General features: G+C 54.9%; 1 protein-coding gene across 1 annotated transcript in view; it reads left to right on the top strand.

Annotated features, from left to right (window-relative positions):
• The first annotated feature begins 440 nt into the window (after positions 1-440).
• The window catches only part of PRDM11 (PR/SET domain 11), an 81914-nt gene continuing 64322 nt past the window's right edge, over positions 441-18032 (top strand). The window contains exon 1 of the mRNA XM_057553891.1: positions 441-509. The gene's annotated coding sequence lies outside the window, so the exon portion shown is untranslated. The remainder of the gene's footprint in view (positions 510-18032) is intronic.

The following is an 18032-nucleotide window of genomic DNA, read 5'->3' as shown; positions in this document are numbered from 1 at the left end:
TCCCAGCTCGAAAGTTCTTTTAACCTTTTCTTTTTTCATTTATTATTTTTTTTCTCGATTTCTCCGCGGGCTGGTTTATAAAAGTCGCCCTCTCCTTTTGGGTTCGAGGAGCCAGGTTCCCCCCTCCGGGCAGGGCGCGGGGCGGGGGCCGAGGGGGCCCCGGGAGTTTTCTCCGGGGCCGGGTTGGGACGCGGCTGGTGAGTCCCGGCTCCGGCCCCTGAATTGGGGGGTCCGCGTCTGCCCCAAACGCCGCTTTCTTCCGTTTTCCATGTCATTTCCTGTACTAATAAGATGGTGGTCAAAGCAGGGGAGGAGAGCAGCAGCGAGTCGCCGCCGCCGCCGCGCCGAGGCTGGCGCTGAAACTTTGCCTCGCCGGGGACCAGCGCGCCCGCAGCGCGGCCGCTCCCGCCGCGGGGGCCGCCAGCCCGGGCCGCGCCGCCTCCGCCGAGCCGCCCGCCGGGCCGCCCGCGCCGCTCGGGCCCCGCGGCTGCCGCAGCATTCCCGGGAAGGTGAGTCAGCCCCGGTAGCCAATGTGGCCATTGAAAATGGCTTCGGAAAGCGCTCGGCAGTTTGCCAACGCGCGCGGGGGCCGCCGGTGCAGGGGCTGCGAGCGGCCTCGGGGGTGGCGGGCGGCCGGGGGAGTCATCGCGGGCAGTGCGGGGGGCCCGGGCGGCGCGGGCGCGGACCGGGGGGGCGGCTCGCCCCGGCCCCGAGGTGGGTTAACCCTCGGCAGGTAGCTGCTGCCGCTGCCGGTGCCGCTGCCGCCGCCGCCGCCGCCGCCGTGGGATTCGGGGGCCGCCCCTCCGCCTCCTTCCTCCCCGCTAGCTCCTAGCTCGCTCGCCTTGTTACAATGTAGCCTTTTCTCTGCGCCGACGTGCCGCCCGCTGACGGATGTGGCCGCCGACCAATGGGAGCGGCCGCCCGGGCCGAGCGTTCGGAATGAGAACGCGGTGACACGGGCGGGGCGGGGCGCCGAAGGCTGGAGGGCTCGCCGCCGCCGCTGGCCTAGTTCTCGGGGGCACTTTGGGCTCGGCGCCCGGGGGCTGATTTGGGGGGCACGGGTCCTTCCAGGGTGCAGTGGGGCCTCTTCCCACGCGCCGCACGATTTCCCGCTAAACGTGGCCGCGCCGGGGGCTGTTTCTTTAATACATTTTCCATCTTAGTTGCGGTGTAGACTCTTCGGGAAATGTCCGGAGTGTAGCCTCCATCCCCCACTCGCAATCCCCAAGGTGCTCTGCTCTGCAGGCACTTAGCGGCCGATGACCTTTCTCCGGTCAAGGCCAGCACGCCCTAGGCAAGTGACTGCAAGGAGAATACACATGTCTCGAGCGCTGAGCAGTGCTGGCGGAAAAGTTGCTTGTGTCTTGTATGGGGTTGGGCGATAGGGGCTTAGATCCCAGGGGTGGGCTGGGACTTCGGGGAGAAAAATGTTAAACCTCTCTTCTTAGACGTTTGCTTCATGTGGAGAAAGGCTGTGGTATATAATTTAGAGTGGTTGAAGGAAACACACCCAGTTCTTTGTCCGCGGGGACAGGAGGCAATAATGAGAGATTGCTCTCCATGCCTGGAAACCCTATAAAATGGGGGTTTTATCTGTGCTGGGGCAAAAGAATTTTCCATGGAGCGTGATGCCTCTGGCACCCAAGCTGGCCTTTGCCCACATTTCCCCTTGAGAGGAAGAAAGGGGTTAGGGTTGTGAGGTCCATGGGGCAAAAGTAACAGGCTGTGTTTCCTTTCAGGGGGAGTGGGGCATGATTTTCACCCAGCAACGCTCTGAGAGGTGGGCAAGCAGATTTCTGTGTGGGCATGTGTCTGGGAATAGAGCCCAGGCCTATTGCTTTAGTTTAATGAAAAGGGGCTTCTCCACTGGAGTCCTTCCTCCCCTTCATACTGATATGTGACTTTGGACTTGGCACGGTTACTTTTGACCTCTCTGGACCTTGCTTCTCCATCCCTAAAGTGGGGCTAACAAAGCCTGCCTGGCCAGTCAGCTGTGAGATTAAATGAGATAGCACAGAGAAAATGCCTAGCCCGGGGGCCACACATGATATAAGAAATGTTGCTCTCTGCCTGGGATTATTGCAGAGCACTCTCTTGGGAATATCAGGATTGCCCAACAAGCCCCACCTAGGTCCATTCAGTCCCAAACTGACGGGGCTTCCAAGGAACAGCTGGGGCAAGGTCTACTCTCCCTTCCCTAGAGACATATTCAAAGATGAGGGGCTCCCCTCACTGGTCCCAGGAGCCCTTGATCAGCCATCACAACCATCACTTATATACTACTCTGACCTGAGTTACAGTTCTGTCCTCCAGACCCTTTGGATTGATGTGTTTCATAAATTTGTTCTCCTTGGTGTCAAGTTAAGACTACAATCATCTGAATCTTTCCTCACCTGGACTTAAATTGGGTGGGGGAGGGGAGGCGAGGTTTCCCTAGTTCTAAGTTATTGGCAAGTATGAAGGAAGTAAAGACCACTGAACGAGGAGTCAGGAGTCATTCCTGTTTATTCATATGCCTCCTCTGTCTGTTCTCTTGACCATCTCACAGTTATGACCAACACACAGATTCCAAGGCTGTCCCATCGTCTTCCTCCCTAAACCTCCTCCAGGGCTCTCATCTTGGCCACGGCTATCACTATTCTGCTAGTCGTTAAGGCAGAAACCTTTGTGTCTCCGTTCCCTCACCGCAATCCACTATATCTCCGGATCTAGGGAACTTTAACCTATAAATTGAATCCGTACGCTCCTCTCCGTCTTCTCTTCCCCAGTGTCTTGGTCAAGCCACCACTGTCTATCCCCAGGACAACAGCACTAGCCTCCTAACTGTCCACCTGTGACCTCACCTCCACGCCAGTCTCAGGATGGCAGTAAGAGTGATCTGTTCCAAAGAAGATCACAGCAAGCTCCCCATTTTTGTGTAAAGCACTGAGAAGTCTTCCCAGTGCTTTTGGGATAAAGAACCAAATTGTTACCATAACCTAGAAGCTTCTGAGTAATCTGGCCCCTACCCTTTCCTTGGCCTCATCTTCCACCTCCCCTAGATCTCTCTATACTCCGTATTCTCGCCTGCACATGCTGGTCCCTCCTTCTGGAATACTGAAACAGTTGTGATCTAATGAATGAGTTAAGGCTGGGGAAGGGCAAGATGGAGAGGGAGAGTGTCTGGTGGTCCTTAATGCTACCCCCTAAATATTTCCAGTTCATCCAAGCACATGTAGGATTGAATCTAGGTCCCCTTGTGTTGGGTGGGGCTGTGTGACTGGCCAGTGAGTTGTGAACTACTGTGACACATGCCACTTCTGGGCCAAAGCATCTAGTTGCTGGTGTGAGACCCTCCTGAGTGCTCTTTTCCTGTGGTGTGGCAACTGGCAGGAGGTGGGGTGGTGGCTGTTTCTGCTAGCCTGGGTCCCTGTGTTACTACCTGAGTGGAGTCCCTTGGTGCCCCATGATGGACATGCAGCATGAGTGATAATTAAGCCTTTGTTGTTTTCAACCACTTAGATTTACGGGTTGTTTGTTACTGCAGCATAACCTAGCCTGTCCTGACTGATACAGAGAGTAGGGGAGCATTCCAGGCAGAGACAAGTATACACACACAGGCTTGGAAAAGCTCATCCTCAGCAGCCAGGGTGAGCTTTTTTGACAAATAAATCTGAGTCTATCAACCTCTGCCTGAAAAGCCTTCAGGGACTCCCACTGTATTTAGGAGAAAGACAGAAATCCTTAAGTTGCCCTCCAGATGCTATGGGGACACCGTCTTGCCTCCCCCTATTTACCATGGTTAGCCTAACATGGTGCTATCCTCATGTTGCCCCCTCTGCCCTGACCATGCATTACACTCCTCTCGTAGGCCTCTTCCTCATCTTTTAGCTTTAGCGTCACCTCTTCAGGGAAGCCCTCCCAGATTAGGTTGAACTCCCTATTACGGCCTTTCATGGCCCCATGTACCTCGCATTTATAGCACTCGTTTTAGTAGCAATTTTACATTTATTGTTGTAATTATTGCTTGCAGTCTCACTCTTTCATCAGACCGTAAGCTCTGCGAGGGCAGGGCCTGGGTTGGTGTGTGTGTGCCGCTGCACCTCCAGTGTCTGTGCATGAGAGCTGCTCACGGAATACCTTCTGATAAATCCCTGAGCATTGGCTGGGGGCTCACAATGTGCTGGGGGCTAAGGACAGGATTAATAAACGCTGCTTCCTTGGAGTATGGGCAGGTGGGTCCAGCTGCAAGGAGGTGTCAGGTGTGGGAGGAAAAGTGGCCCGTAGAGTGCAGATCCTAAGCCCCCCATACTTAACAGGTGTCCATGCCCCAGAAGGACCATGTTTCTAGAGTGTACGAGGGAAAATTCCAGAAAGGCCAAGAGGGTGAGATTTAACAGATCCTTGAGGTCTCTGATCTATGGAGCGTATGATTCAGTGAAGGGACCACACAGTAGGAGATCTAGGGCTGATGAAGATGAAGATAATGATGATGAAGGCAGCTAATTTTTACTGAGGGCTTCTTGTGTGCCAGGTGTGGTCCTAAGCATGTCACATACCCTACACAGAAAACAAGGTAGGTATTATTATTTCCATTTCACAGATGGGGAAACTGAGGCCCCAAGAGGTGATGGCAGGGACCCAGGGTTACACAGCAGTGTGGCCAGGATTGGAACGCTGGTAGTTTGATGCCATCTCCCTCGGGATGCCCTCTTAGAGTGAGGGCAGGGAACCCCAGACCCACCAAGGAGAAGCCCCTTTGGAAATGTCACATGGCATTATAAAGTTTCCAGGAGGTAACATCCACCTAACATTGGGGTTTGAGAAAAGGGGTTCCTGGCTCAGAGGTGCCTGGTGGCCTTGGTGCCAGGGCATCTGGTGCCTTTCCACCCCTGTTCTGGCCTGGGAGTCCTTAGAGGCCCCAGAGCTCCATGTTCTTAGAGTGGGGCCTGGGAGGGACTTCCCTGCAGCTGGCCCCGGGGCTGCACCGGAAAAATAAGCCGTGCAGAAAGAAAAAAAAAAACAATGAAGAAAAAAGAAAAATGTGCTGTTATTTTTAAAAAGCCTGTTTCCTATTGCAGATTTGTATCTGCGTTGGAAAGCCCAGTGTTCACAGGGGCAGTCACACTCGTGGTGGCGTCGCCGGGGCTAAGGCTCTTTAAGAGGGGAGGCCTGGGGCATCCTTCAGTTCTTCCTTCATTCATCAGGTGGTCAGTGCACACAGTGAGGCACTGTGCTGGGCTTGGGGGTGCAGTGTGGAACCCAGTCCTTGCCCCTCACAGACCAGTGGGAGGAGGTGGGCAGTTAACCAGGCAGTTACAGTTTATAACAGAAGGATGCAAGGGAGACAGCCATCGACTCTTAAGTCAAGGAAAGCTTCCCTGAGGGGGAGGCCTTTCAGTTGGGTTTTGAAGGATGAGTAGGAGTTGGAAAGAAAGGGGAGAGGCATTTTAGTGTGGGATGAGGCTTGTACAAAGGCATGAGCACACGGAATGGCTTGGAGAGGCTTGGGTGGTTCATTTGGCTGGAGAGTGTGGGTAAGGGAGGAGGTGGAGGGAGATGAGGCTAGAAAGAGAATAACAGTGATGATAATAGTAATATGACTAACACACCAGTCCTGATCCTGCCTCAGGGCCTTTGCACTGGTTGTTCCTGCTGCTAGAACACTCTTACCCATTATCTCCATGGCAGGCTCCCTCACCTCCATCAGGATTTGCTCAAATGTCACCTTCTTGTGGGCACTTTCTCATTTAAAATTGCAACCCCTGCCCCCTTATCCTCCTCTGCTTGCCTGCTTTTTTTCTCCTTAGTGCATAACACATATAACACGCCCTGTGTTTTACTTATTTATCAATATGTTGTCTTTGGCTGCCTCCTTTAATTATGCTGTAAGTTCCTGGAGAGCGGGGAGTTTTGTCAGCTTTGTTCAGTGCTGCATGAACAGTGCAGAGCACATAGTAAGGCCTCATATTTGTGGAATGAATGAATGAATTGAGCACTTACTATGTGCAAAGTGCTTCAGAACACATTTTCTATTTCATCTTCCCAGCAGTACCCTGATATTGGTACTATTATTTCCCCATTCTACTGACACTATTATTTCCCTTTGGGAAACCAAAGCTCAGAGAGGTGGAGTAACTTGCCCAAAGTTTCCCAGTTGGTAAGCAGCACAGCTGGGATTTGAACCCAGGTCTTCTGGCTCCTGAGCCCTCCCACCTAACCCCGATGCTCTATCCCAGCCAGATTGTGAAAGGTTATGACTGCTATGCTGAGGAGTTTATACTCTGTCTGTGGGGCCTCTGGGAACCGCAGAGGGTTTTATGACGAGAAAGCTGACGTGGAGAGCAGGTCCAGGTCCCAGAAATCAGCAGCAGCAGCAGCTTGGGTGTGAGGCTGGAGGCAGGGAGGCCGATTAGGAGGCTGTTACAGTAGTCAAGGTAGGAGAGGATGAGGATGAGGATGGGCATGGTGATGGCCATTCCGAAAGGGGAGGTGGAGGAAGGAGGTGAGGACTTGGTCCTCCACACTGAGGCTCAGTGCAGATGGTTTGGGGCACAGTTCTGGGGACTGCAGGCTTCCTAGAGTGTGTCTGGCTTCATTTCTGAGTGGCCATGGCACCCCCAGATAAGACGCAGCAAAGTGCCTTGGGCTGGCCTCTTGGTGGGGGCCACTGAGAGGGAGCGTGTGGGCGGGGACAGCGCTATGCCCTTGAGGTGGGTGTGGCCTCAGGTTCATTCCTGCCCCTGCGCCTGGCAGCTGGGAGATGTGGGTAAGAGGCTGCCTGTCTGGGGGTTGCCTGTCTCCTCATCTGCACAGCAGGCATGATAATGGTGCTGGCCTCGCAGAGGCTCCTGAGGAAGCAGCACCGAGCACCAGTGTGGCACGGGGACGGCCCTGGGGCCACCTCCTCGGGTGTGAGGTCATGACCACAGGGGAGGCATGCCCTAGGGCACGGAAGTAATCTTGTGCCCCTTGCTGGGGACAGCAGTGCCTGAATGTGAGACAGTGGATGAGTCATGGGGGGTCTCTACTTGAAGGGGACTGGACCACACCTTCAGACACTTACCCACCCCTACAGGCTTGTGTTCAAGGCCAACCGTGCTTGGGCCTCATTCTCCCTTTCTGTACATGGAGAAGGTAATGTCAGTCCTGCATCACCTTCTGTGGAAGAAAACCTTTTCCTCCCTGTTTTCAGGACCACGTGTTAAGAGGAACACGTATTGAGCATCAGGGCACTTGACATCGGCCCCGTGAGGTCTCTTCTACATCCATTTCTGGATGAGGAAACTTGGGTTCAGAGAGGATACGTGACTAGCTTCAGATCCCACAGTCATAATCTAATCTTTCCAATCACCTGGAGAAACCCACATCAACAAAGGAGGCTTTAGGGGTTGCCTCCTTGTGTTATGTAACAATTCCCAGCAGGTTCCCTGGGTGCTTTCAAACCAGGATTTGATTTATAAGCTCTTGGTTTACACAGCCGGCTTCAGGACCCTCTCCCCACCCAGGAACCTCTCCCCACCCAGGACCCTCTCCCCACCCAGGAACCTCTCCCCACCTAGGAACCTCATGGGTCAGATCTTGCTGGCTCATCTGGACAAGCTAAGAGCCTGCTGTGCAATGACTCTGGGCTGTGGGGGCAGAGGTGGAGAAGGACGAGGGCTGCTGGCCATCCTGTTCCCCAGCGTCAGCCTCAGATCAGGGGTGGGTGCTGAGGGTGGGGACCCTATTCGCAGAGTGAGGCAAGCCTGGGCTTCTGGAGCCTTCAGTGCCTTCTAGGGCTTTTCCTTCCACCCCTCATTCTTCCCCATCCCACCTGATCCATAAGGGCAACCCAGGACTCTCTTCTTGACTTCAAACTTCCCCCAAATCCTTTATCATTAGTCTCTGAGGCAGGCAGAACAGCTCTCACGACCCCCATTTTATAGCTGAAAAAACTGAGGTCAGAGATGGGAAGTGATTTGCCGGAGGTCATACAATTTAGGGGGTGACTGAGCTAAAATTCTAACCCCACATCTAGCATTTCTTCCTCCGCACCCCAGGCCTCCACTTCCTGGAATTAGAGCCGAATGGGGACCTCTGAGAGCGTTTGGCCTAGTCTCGGTGCCCTGCCCTCCAAAAGGACAGGTTGTCCGGCCACTGCTTGAATATCTGTAGCGGCAGGAGCTCACCCCGTCCTGAGGGGACAGAGGCAGCAACCCCGGGTGATGTGCATGAAGGAACTCGGGGTAGGAGGGGCTGGTGACCAGTGGGCTCCTTCTCCTGGGCAGGGCTGGGGGCGAGAGGGATCGGCGGGCAGGATATCAACTTGTCTTGGGCTGGGCTGCAGTGGACGTCACTGAGCAAGTAAATATGGAACTACACCCACGATGTCAGCTTTCCCAGAGTGGCTTCTCCCACTATCTTGTACTTTCCCCAAGGGAAAGTGCTGAGGAGCAGGAAGGGATCCTGCTGCCCGATGCCCAGGGGATGGAGACGGCCAGCTTGAGAGGCTCCAGGATGGCTGAGGGGCATGGGGAACAGCTCACCAGACCCTCCGCCCCAGCAGGGAGTGAGCCTCTTGTAGGGACAGCGGACCGGGACCCAGTTGGGGTGGACTCAGCGTTGTCATGGCCTAAGGTACAGGGCAGGTGGGCTCTGGGTGGGTGAGAGTGGAGTTGCAGGCTGGGGCCCGACCCCACCTCACAGCCTGGCTCTTCACTGCTCTAACCCAACCAGACAGGGGGCATTTCCCGGGGTGGTGCAGGGCCCCTCCTCAGACCAGCTGTGTTCCAGAGGGGGCTGGTATTTGGAGAGGAGGTGAAGAGGATCGGAGGCTTAAGGTGTCCCAGGGAGGGGGGCAGGGTGAGAAGGGAGAAGCCCCTTAGCCTGGGGTGGGGAGGGCAGGGCGGTGAGATCATCAAAGGAGATCAGCAAACTCAGCAGCCAGGAAGAATTTACTCCCAAGAGAAGATGTTGGGTCTTTCGGGGAGATGAGCAGAAAGGGAAGATCCAGGTCAAGAGTTTCCGACTGGGTCATCCCAGGTCTTTTATACACATCGGTAACAGCCAAACCTGAATGGGGCTTATAGGTGTGTATGGGCTCTGCCTGAAGCAGGGTGCTGCCTGACTCATGTTACTAGCCTCAGTTTACAGAGGAAAGATGGAGGCCCAGAGAAGTGAAGTGACGTACCCAAGGCCACACAGCAATGAAAGGCTGAGCCAGGATTTGAACCCAGGTCTGGTCTGATTCCAGAGGCTGAGCTCTTCACCACTGCATGGGGCTACCTCACTGTTACTGCAGTGGGAAATGCTGTCAGGAGCCTGTGCTGGGGGGAATGGTGGACTTGAGGGCTTGCAGGTTCCAAAAGTCTGCCCCTGTGATGCTGGGCAGTACAGAGAGAGTACAGTGTGGGCCAGCTTTATTCTGTTGCGTGGCAGTGATCACCACCATTCTGTCTTCCAGCTCACTTATTCGTTCTTCGGCCTCAGTTAGTCTGCTATTGATTCCTTCTAGTGTAGTTTTCATTTCAGTTATTGTATTGTTCATCTCTGTTTGTTCTTTAGTTCTTCTAGGTCTTTGTTAGACATTTCTTGTATCTCCTAGATCTGTGCCTCCATTTGTTTTCTGAGATCTTGGATCATCTTTACTATCGTTACTGTGAATTCTTTTTTGGGTAGATCCAATGTGGGCCAGTTGTGACATCAGGCCAGTCACCCTCTGTGTGCTTCTACATGCTCACCTGAGAAATGGGGATGCCTAGCACAGGTAATGCACCTGTTACAGGGTTGCTGGGACCTTCCCACGCAATATTTGAGCCAGTAGATGTTCATGGAGCACCCCTTTGGGCTCTGGAGGTCCAAACACAGACATAATTTGAAGGGCCCTGCACCGGGAACACAGAGCCCTGCCAGTGCCATGGAGAGGGTGGTCTGCAGATTGCCGCCCATCCATGAGCTCTGTGTTACTGGTCTGCAGTGAGACAGGTACAGACATTAGAGTAAGTGTTGAGAAGCTCATATTGCAACTTGACACTGCCACACCATTTTTTATTGTAATTTACAAAAGCATCAGTGGGCAGCAGATTGGAAAACTTACACAAAAAAAATGTTTCTTTACCATAAATAGTTTGAGCAGCTCTGGCCCAGATCCTAACTGTGATTGAAGGTAGGAAGTGCCCTGCTGCTCAGAGACAGGGTGGGGAAGGGAGCAAGTATTCTGCCTTGGCTGTGGGGGAGGGAGAGCATAGTTAGGCTTCCCAGAAGTGATGTCAAGCTGGACCTTGAAGGAGGAGTAAGAGTTTGCCCGGTGGAGGAAGAGGGAAGGACATTGTCAGCACTGGGAACAGTATGTGCAAAGTCAGGCAACGTGAGGATCCCAGGGTTCAGGGAACGGCAGGTGAGCAGGGTGTTTGGAGAAAAGGTGGCTGAATGACCCTGGAGGGGCAGGTTAGGGCCAGCCCAGGAAGGCCCTGAAGGCCAGGCTAAGGAGTTGAGACCTAAAGACTGTCCTGGAGGCAGAGATCCTGAGGTGGGAGGTAAGATCACGCTGAGTAGGTGCTTTAAAGGACTGAAGGGGCCATCAGGTGGAGTTTCCTTTCGGTCTTCACCCTTGAGGAAGGCTGCTTCTTGGTATGCAGTGGGGTAGGTTGCTAGTAAGCAGACCCCGTAGCTCTGCCGGTGCCTGGCTGCCCTGGGAGTCAGTCCTGGCTGGACAGGCAGGCTGGCCTCTGGCGTAAGCAGCAGGCCTTCCCAGGCTGTCCTGGTCAGTGGGGTGGCATCTGGGGTGGTCGGGTGGCCATGGCTGAACCCTCTTGTCTCCACTGCCCCACGCTGCGCTGCGAGCTCACCGGGGCTGTGCCAGCCACCGCCTAGGAGTCAGTGCGGGCGGGGGGAGCGAGGCCTGAGGTCTGTAGCTGAGTTTGGGGGTTGGGCAGGCGCCAGGAGCCTGGTGTGTGATGGCTTGGGTCCGTTTAGGAGGTGAGCAGTGGACGGCAGCCTGAAGTTGCTTCCTGCGTGAACCCTCTGATGGGCCAGAGCTGAGCTGAGGCCCGCCTTTGAGACCTGAGCGGTGAACACGTGGTTGAGGTGACGAGGGAGAGTTGATGTCCCCACCTGGGCCGACTGGCGGAGCAGCGCAGTGTCGGGGCAGCGGAGTCGCTGCTGTGGTCCTGAGCTCTGACCCAGCCTCCTGTTCCGAGAGGAGGCGACCTGCCCCGTCCCGGGGCCCCTGGGAACAGACCAACGTGCACCTGGGCCTGCATGTGGCCACAGGTCCACGGAGAGCGTGGCGGCCTGCCTAGGAGGGAGCTGTGCGGAGCGCCCCTCCCACCAGCCCCACCTACGCCCTCCTCCCTGGGGCCCCGTTCAAGGTGGCCCAGCCTCCGGCTCCCTCCCTGCAGCTCCCCGCCGGGCTGGCTGCCGTTCAGCGGGGAGTCCAGCTGCCTGGGATCCTGCCCGATGGGGCTGGGGAAGCATTCGCAGGAGTCATTGGGATTTTTTTTTTTTTTGGAGATATTAATCCAACTATATATATATATTTTTTTTTTAACATCTTTATTAGACTATAATTGCTTTACAATGCTGTGTCAGTTTCTGCTTTATAACAAAGTGAATCAGTTATACGTATACATATGTCCCCATATCTCTTCCCTCTTGCGTCTCCCTCCCTCCCACCCTCCCTATCCCACCCCTCTAGGTGGTCACCAAGCACGGAGCTGATCTCCCTGTGCTATGCGGCTGCTTCCCGCTAGCTCTCTATTTTACAATTTGGTGCTTTGGTTTTGACAGTGGCCTTGGTCGTGCTTGGAGGCTTCTGTCCTCAGACCTCCCTGGCCCTCTGTGCCGTGGGCTGGCCCCACGCTGGACTCAGTATTGCCACAGCCCTGGGTCTCCCTGAGGCAGTAGAGGGCAGCTCTGGGGCAGCTGGACCACCTCAGGCTTCGTCCTGCTGCCCCACCCTCTCCCAGAGCTGGCACTTTTCCCTGTGAGTGCCAGGTGGGACCTTCTTGCTTCTCGGCAGCCCCTGTCCTCACAGGACCCCGAGCCAGTTCTGCGTGGCCCGTACTGCTTTGCCTCCCAGGTGGAGTCCTCCGAGGCCGGCCCTTTGCTCGCCCCTCCTGGCAGTGACTGAGCTTTGCTCTTCCTCCCCTTGATTGCCCTTGTGGGTCTGTCGCCCGCCCCTGCCCCGGCTTCCTGGGCTAGCGGTGAGGGGAGGACTCGCTGGCCTGGCTCCCAGGAGCCCCTGCCCCCAGTTTCAGGTAGAAACCGGACTCCGCCCGGGCACCTGTCGGTGGCTCCCTGCCCTCCCCGCAAGCACCCTGGCCCTCGGCCCAGGACAGTAGCCAAGAAAGGCTCCCCTGCCCTTTTGGACTCACTCCTGTCTTGCAGCAAGTGTGGCTGCCTTTGGCGGTCAGGTGTTGCCACCTCCTTTTCGGTCCGCGGCGCGGATGAGGCCGTGTGTTCTGTGGGAGTCCGTATGGTTCACAAAGGGGCTACACGGATGATGTCTCATCTACACAGCAAGATTGGGAGGTGGATACTGTGAGCCCATTTTGCGGATGAGGGAGTTGAGGCTCCACAGGTTCAGTGACTTTGTTAAGGTCTTGTAGGAAGTCAGGGGCTGAGCTGGGACTCAGAGCTATATCGCTTGACTCTTTTCTTGACGCTGTAGCTGTCCTGAAGGTAAGAGCTTCACTGGTACTGGCTTGTTACAGTGCCTGACTAGGGCTAGGGGTCTGGCTGAGGCTAGGGATCCGCCTGTTGGGGATTAGGGCTCCTCATGTGACCTGGGCTGTTGCCTGGGCTCAGTGTCACAGTCAGGGGAGCTCAGCCCTATAAGCATTTTACATCCACTTCCTCCTTCCTTCCTGAATTCTTGTCCCCAGTGTGAGGTCTTCCCAAAGACATGGCCCCCACCCTGGGAGTCTGAGGCTGACGCCAGACATGCTGGCCAGGGGCTGGGGGCTGCTGGGACAGAGGGGCCAGGGCTGGGTGTTATTGGGAGAAGGGGAGGGGTGGAGCTGTACAGCTGGAGGTGGACTTGGTTGCTGGCCTGTGTGCCTCTGACTGCGTCACAGTGAGCGTCCACAACTCCTGGCCTCTCCCTCCTCCAAGATCCGATTCTCTGTGCTTTCTTAAAGCCTCTCACGATGCGGGGACAGTAAGGGCTTTGCTCTGCTCCCCTGATGAGGCTGTGAAGTCCAGAAGGACTAGACCCACCTATGCTTGTGGTAAATCCCTCCACCCCAATGCACATGCTTGCACACTTCCAGGGACCAGTAGCTCACTGTTTCCAAGACAGCTCGTTGTGCCTTTTTTATGTTGTTTTACTATGTTTTAATTATATAAGGGATATACGGATACATTTTTGCTGTAAAAAAATCAAATAATGTTTAAAAAGTGAAACATAGTCTCCTTGATAACCGTAGCATTCCAGCCTCCTCTGCAAGGTTAATCATCACTGTTATTACTTCGGTATATATCCATCTAGATCTTTGTCTATGCACCGCACACAGAACCTATAGGAATATGTACCATTATAGCATGTGCGTGTGTGTGTGTGTGCCTGCATATGTGTGTTTAAACAAATGGTTTCATTCTTCAAATTGCTTTTCTCACTTAACATTGGATCTAGGAAATCTAGTCATGGTTTTACACAGTGAGCTTACCATATTGTTTTTCTTCTTTTTTTTTTAAAACTAATAGACAGTAGTATATCAGTGGAGAGGATCGTCACTTATTTAACCATTCTCTAACTGCTGGACATTTAGGTTAATTCTGATTTTATTCTTGTGCCTCTTTGGTCATATCTGTAGCAGCTACTGCTGGGTTATGGGAGCCAGTTGCATTTTTAACAAATTATTGTGCAATATTTAAAATCTGTCCCCTGAGGCTCTGCACAGAACCAAATGTCTCCCTGTGGGTCTCCCACTATTCCTGAATCCCTTCTTTAGCCAGAGAGAAAATCTGCCCCTGTGCCCTCTGCCAGTCTCCAGAGAGCTGGAAACAATGGCCATGGCCCCTGGAGTCTTTTCTCTCTCACACTTGGGTTTTTCTACCGTTACTCAAAAGGTGTGTTTTTGAATGACTCCTCTCTCGGGTGGCTGTCGTGATAAGTGAACTTTGGAATCCAGATGCCTTGGTTCAAATCCTGGTGTTTCTGGGAAATTGACTTAACCTCTCGGTGCCTAGTTTCGTCCTTTGTAAAATAGAGATGACAATAGCATGCGTACTGTGGTGCTTCTGTGAGGACCAAGTAAACTAACATGTATAAGGTGCAAAATGCTCATAAAATCCTAATAATACTATTACCCTGGGGTCTCCTGTCTGCGATAGGTCCAGGCCCACCTCGGTGCTCAGAGGGCCTGTGCTCCCGTGGACAGCCTGGGATGGCTCCGGTCTTTGCGACAGCTTCATCCCACTGTTCACCGATTTCCCAGAGGAGGCTGCTGCCTGGGAATGCAGTGGGTGATCCGATTTCTGCCTGGCTTGGTCCTGTAGGTTCTGGATCGGGGCCTACTGGGAGGGAAGGAGGTCAGCCTGACCCTTCGCTTAGTGGTGGTGGCCAGGAACCTGGTAACATGACCCCACACCTCGGGCAGATTTACCGACTCTCAATGGGGCCTGTTGTGGCCGGGGATTTGATCTCCCTTGGCCTGCAGGGTGGGCAGGAGAAGAAAGCAGCTTGGGGCCAAGCTCTCCCCTGAGAGCCCCAGGGCCCCTCTGGGCCACACTGGCTGGTCCAGGCCTGGGTTTACCTTTCAGCCTGTGGGGCAAATCTCCGCAGGTGACTGTATATTTAGTGCTGGAAAGGATGGCCCCTTTGCTCTTTTTCTCACACCTCCATCCCCCCCCCCGACCCCCTTTCAGGTTCGAAACCACCTTTATGCCACCAACTAACCAGCTCTGCACAGCCATCCTCTGAAGTAGGCAGCTTGGTCAAGGCCATTTCACACATGAGGAATCAGAAGCCCAGAGACGTCAAGTGACTTTCCCAAAGCCACACAGTTAGCCGCTGGCAGGGTTGGGAATGTACCCAGGCCGTCTGGCTCCTTGTTCAGTTCTTTTTCACGAGGCCACCCAACGTGATATCTTGGCGGAAGGTGCCCAGCGGGGCAGCCCTGCTTGACCTCTTGCCCTCTGGTCTGTGGCATGTGTGGTCAATGAGCACAGAGGGTTGGGATTATTTCCCGAGAGGCGAGAAGCACCGTCACTGGCCCGGGGCCCAGCCCTTCCCCAGCACCAGCCACAAACCCTCTCAGTAGTCAGAGGTGGCAGGGGACAGAGTGTGGCTGTTTCAGCTGAGGCCATGTGCCCTGCTGGGGAGAAGGCTCGCTCTCTGGGCCTGTCCTGTGGTGTGGGCAGCGGCCTGCAGCAACCCTGGGGACTCTGGGTACTTCTCCAGGGAGGCAGGAGAGCAGCCATCACGGGGTACATTTTAAGACTGGAGGAAGCAAGGCTCAGAAAGGCCCAGGCGCTGGTCTGAGCTGGCGGCTAGCAGAGGGGAAACTTGAACCCACCTTCTGATTCTTACTGTAGACCCTCACCAGTCATGCTGATGGGTCACACACACCTCGGACACTGAGCCGGCCTAGCTTTGAGTTAAGAGAATGGCTGCTGGCGTCAGAGGGAGGTGGGCTTGCGTCCTGGCTCAACAATAACTGTTCATGTTTATTGAGTGCTTACTATGTGCCAGGTGCTATTCTAAGTCTTGACCCATAATATTTCACTTAATCTTCAGAATAACCTCATGAGGTAGACACCATTATTATCCTCCATTTACTGAGGAAACTGAGGTGCAGAGAGGTGACTTCTCAAGGACATATGGGGGTGAAGCTGGGACTGGAATCCCAGCAGAGTGGCTCGAGGTTGCCCATGAACCACTACAAGGCCTCTCATGGCCAGGAGGGCCACACATGCCTGTCTCATCCTGGCACCGTGCAAGGCGCATGGTGGGCCTTGGTATACACTTGTCGTCGAGTGAATAATTGCGTGAATGGATGTGAGGCTTTGGACAAGCTACTCATCCTCTCTGAGTGTCAGTAAAGTGAGGACGCAGCCACCTTTTCTCCAGCGTTGATGGGAAGGGTCCAGTGCGGTGATGTTTGAAAGTGCTGTGCTCAGGGCCGGCCCACGGCAGCCGCGGTCCCTCTGGGGAGACGGTGCCTCTGAGCTGCTCTGAACCGTCCTGGGAGTGGGGTGTGGCTCTGAGCTGTCCCACTGGCGTGCAGCTGCCCAGCCCCGGGGACAGAGGCAAGTTCCCTCTGCATGGGTGGCTGTGGGGTGTCACCCGTGGCTGGCCTTGGGCTTCCTCTGGGCAAAGCCAGGGGCCAGAGGGGCTGAGGGTGAGCGCTGTGACCAAGCTTGTGCGGGACCCCTGCATTCCTGTGGGATGCTCACAGCCTGCTGGGTGGTTCACACACACGTTTTGCTTTTCAGTTCCCCACACCCGTCTTTCATCCAGGCTCAGGGAGGCGAGGTGACTCACCCAGGTTCCCACAGGTGTGGAGTCTCACCTACCGCCTTCTGAGGGGCCCTCTCCAGTTCCTCACTGTGGGTTCCAAAACTGGGGGCAGATGCCTGGGGAAGAACCAGATCAAGGGCCCCTGGAGGTCTCGGGTGACTCCCGCCTCAGCTGCCCCTGCGTGCTGGGAACCCCCATTCAGATTTGCTCACTTCGTGAACAGCTCTGACAGTAGGCTCTCTGCAGTGGGACTCAGGAGGTGCAGTTCCATCCCAGGCTCTGCCATAGATCTGCTGTGTGGCCTTGAGTAAGTTCCTACCCCTCTCTGGGCCTTGGTGTCTGGCCCCATGAAGTGGGACCATGGGGCTCACCGACACCTGCTGTTCTGTCCTTCCCTTTTAGGGGTATGATTTATGGCTCAGGGCCCAGCCTGGCATTTTCTCAACCCCTTTTGAAGATACTAGGAGACTGGGGACTCTCCACTTTGCCAGTTGGGACAACTGGGCTTGGAGTCAAGGACCAGGTCCTAGTCCTAAAAGTCCTGAGACTATGAGAAGCACATGGCAGGATGAGGTGGGGCTTGCCAGGGAACCCCACCAGGTCCATTCCCTCGCCCCACCCTGAGAAACTGGGGTTCAGCAGACAGCACCCCGCGTGGGGAGAAGCACTGATTCTGGGGGCCATGAGATCTGGGTTTGAATGTGAGCTTTGCCACGCACCTTTGGCCACTCACCTGGCCTCTCTGAGCCTCAGTTTCCTCACCTGTGAGACAGGAGGTGAAACTTTCCCCCCAAGGCTGAGGTGAGGGTGAAACGCATGCGTGTCTCCACAGCCACCCGCTGACACTCAGCAGGTCCCTAATGTCACAAGCAGATCTGTTGAGGGGATGGAAGGGGTCAGAGAAAGCTCCGGAAGCCTCGCCAGCAGTCCTGGAGGCTGAGTCCAGAAATAGAAGACCCCCGAGGCAGAGGCTCCTGATGGCCAGGCTGGTCTCCGCCAGCCCCCAGGAGGCCACACTGAGCTGGCAGCGGGGGCCTTCCCTCCCTCCTGGGGCTGTTGGCTGTATAAATTACTCGGCAGCCTCTGGGCTAATTTTACCTTCTTGGTTTTCATGAATCATTTCCCATCCGGGGGCGTGTGAGAGAAATGGAAACGGCTCTGCCAGCTGGATGACCCGGCGCCAGCCGCAGTGAAACGCCTGTGCGGAGCCCTGCTTGCATGCTCAGAAGCAAGCACAGGACACCCTGGGATCCCTGAAAGGGCCCCCGAGGGCCGGCTCCTTGCAGCTCTGTCCCCGTGCCTTTGGGTTATGATTTGGAGTAAATGAGCCACAGCAGGTCCTGGGGCTGGAACTTGGCTAAATCTAAATGAATTTGGAATCAAATGGTTATACCATGATGGACATTCAGGTCTGTTTTGACCTCAGTGGGGGAGTGGTTTAGCAGAGAGACCCCTGTGACCTGCTAGGGTGCTTCTCTGTGGCCCAGCTCTGGGAGTTTGCAGGAATGCTGAATTTTCATAGTCATGGAATACCAGAGCTGGTAAGTTCAAACCGAAAATCAAATCTAACCACCTCGGGTAAACCGAGGCTCAGAGAGGGGAAGGAATT

The sequence above is a fragment of the Balaenoptera acutorostrata genome, chromosome 9 (assembly GCF_949987535.1).
Source record: "Balaenoptera acutorostrata chromosome 9, mBalAcu1.1, whole genome shotgun sequence".
NCBI lineage: Eukaryota > Metazoa > Chordata > Mammalia > Artiodactyla > Balaenopteridae > Balaenoptera > Balaenoptera acutorostrata.
Note: the sequence above shows the minus strand (reverse complement) of the source record. Positions and strands in the feature narration are given on the sequence as shown.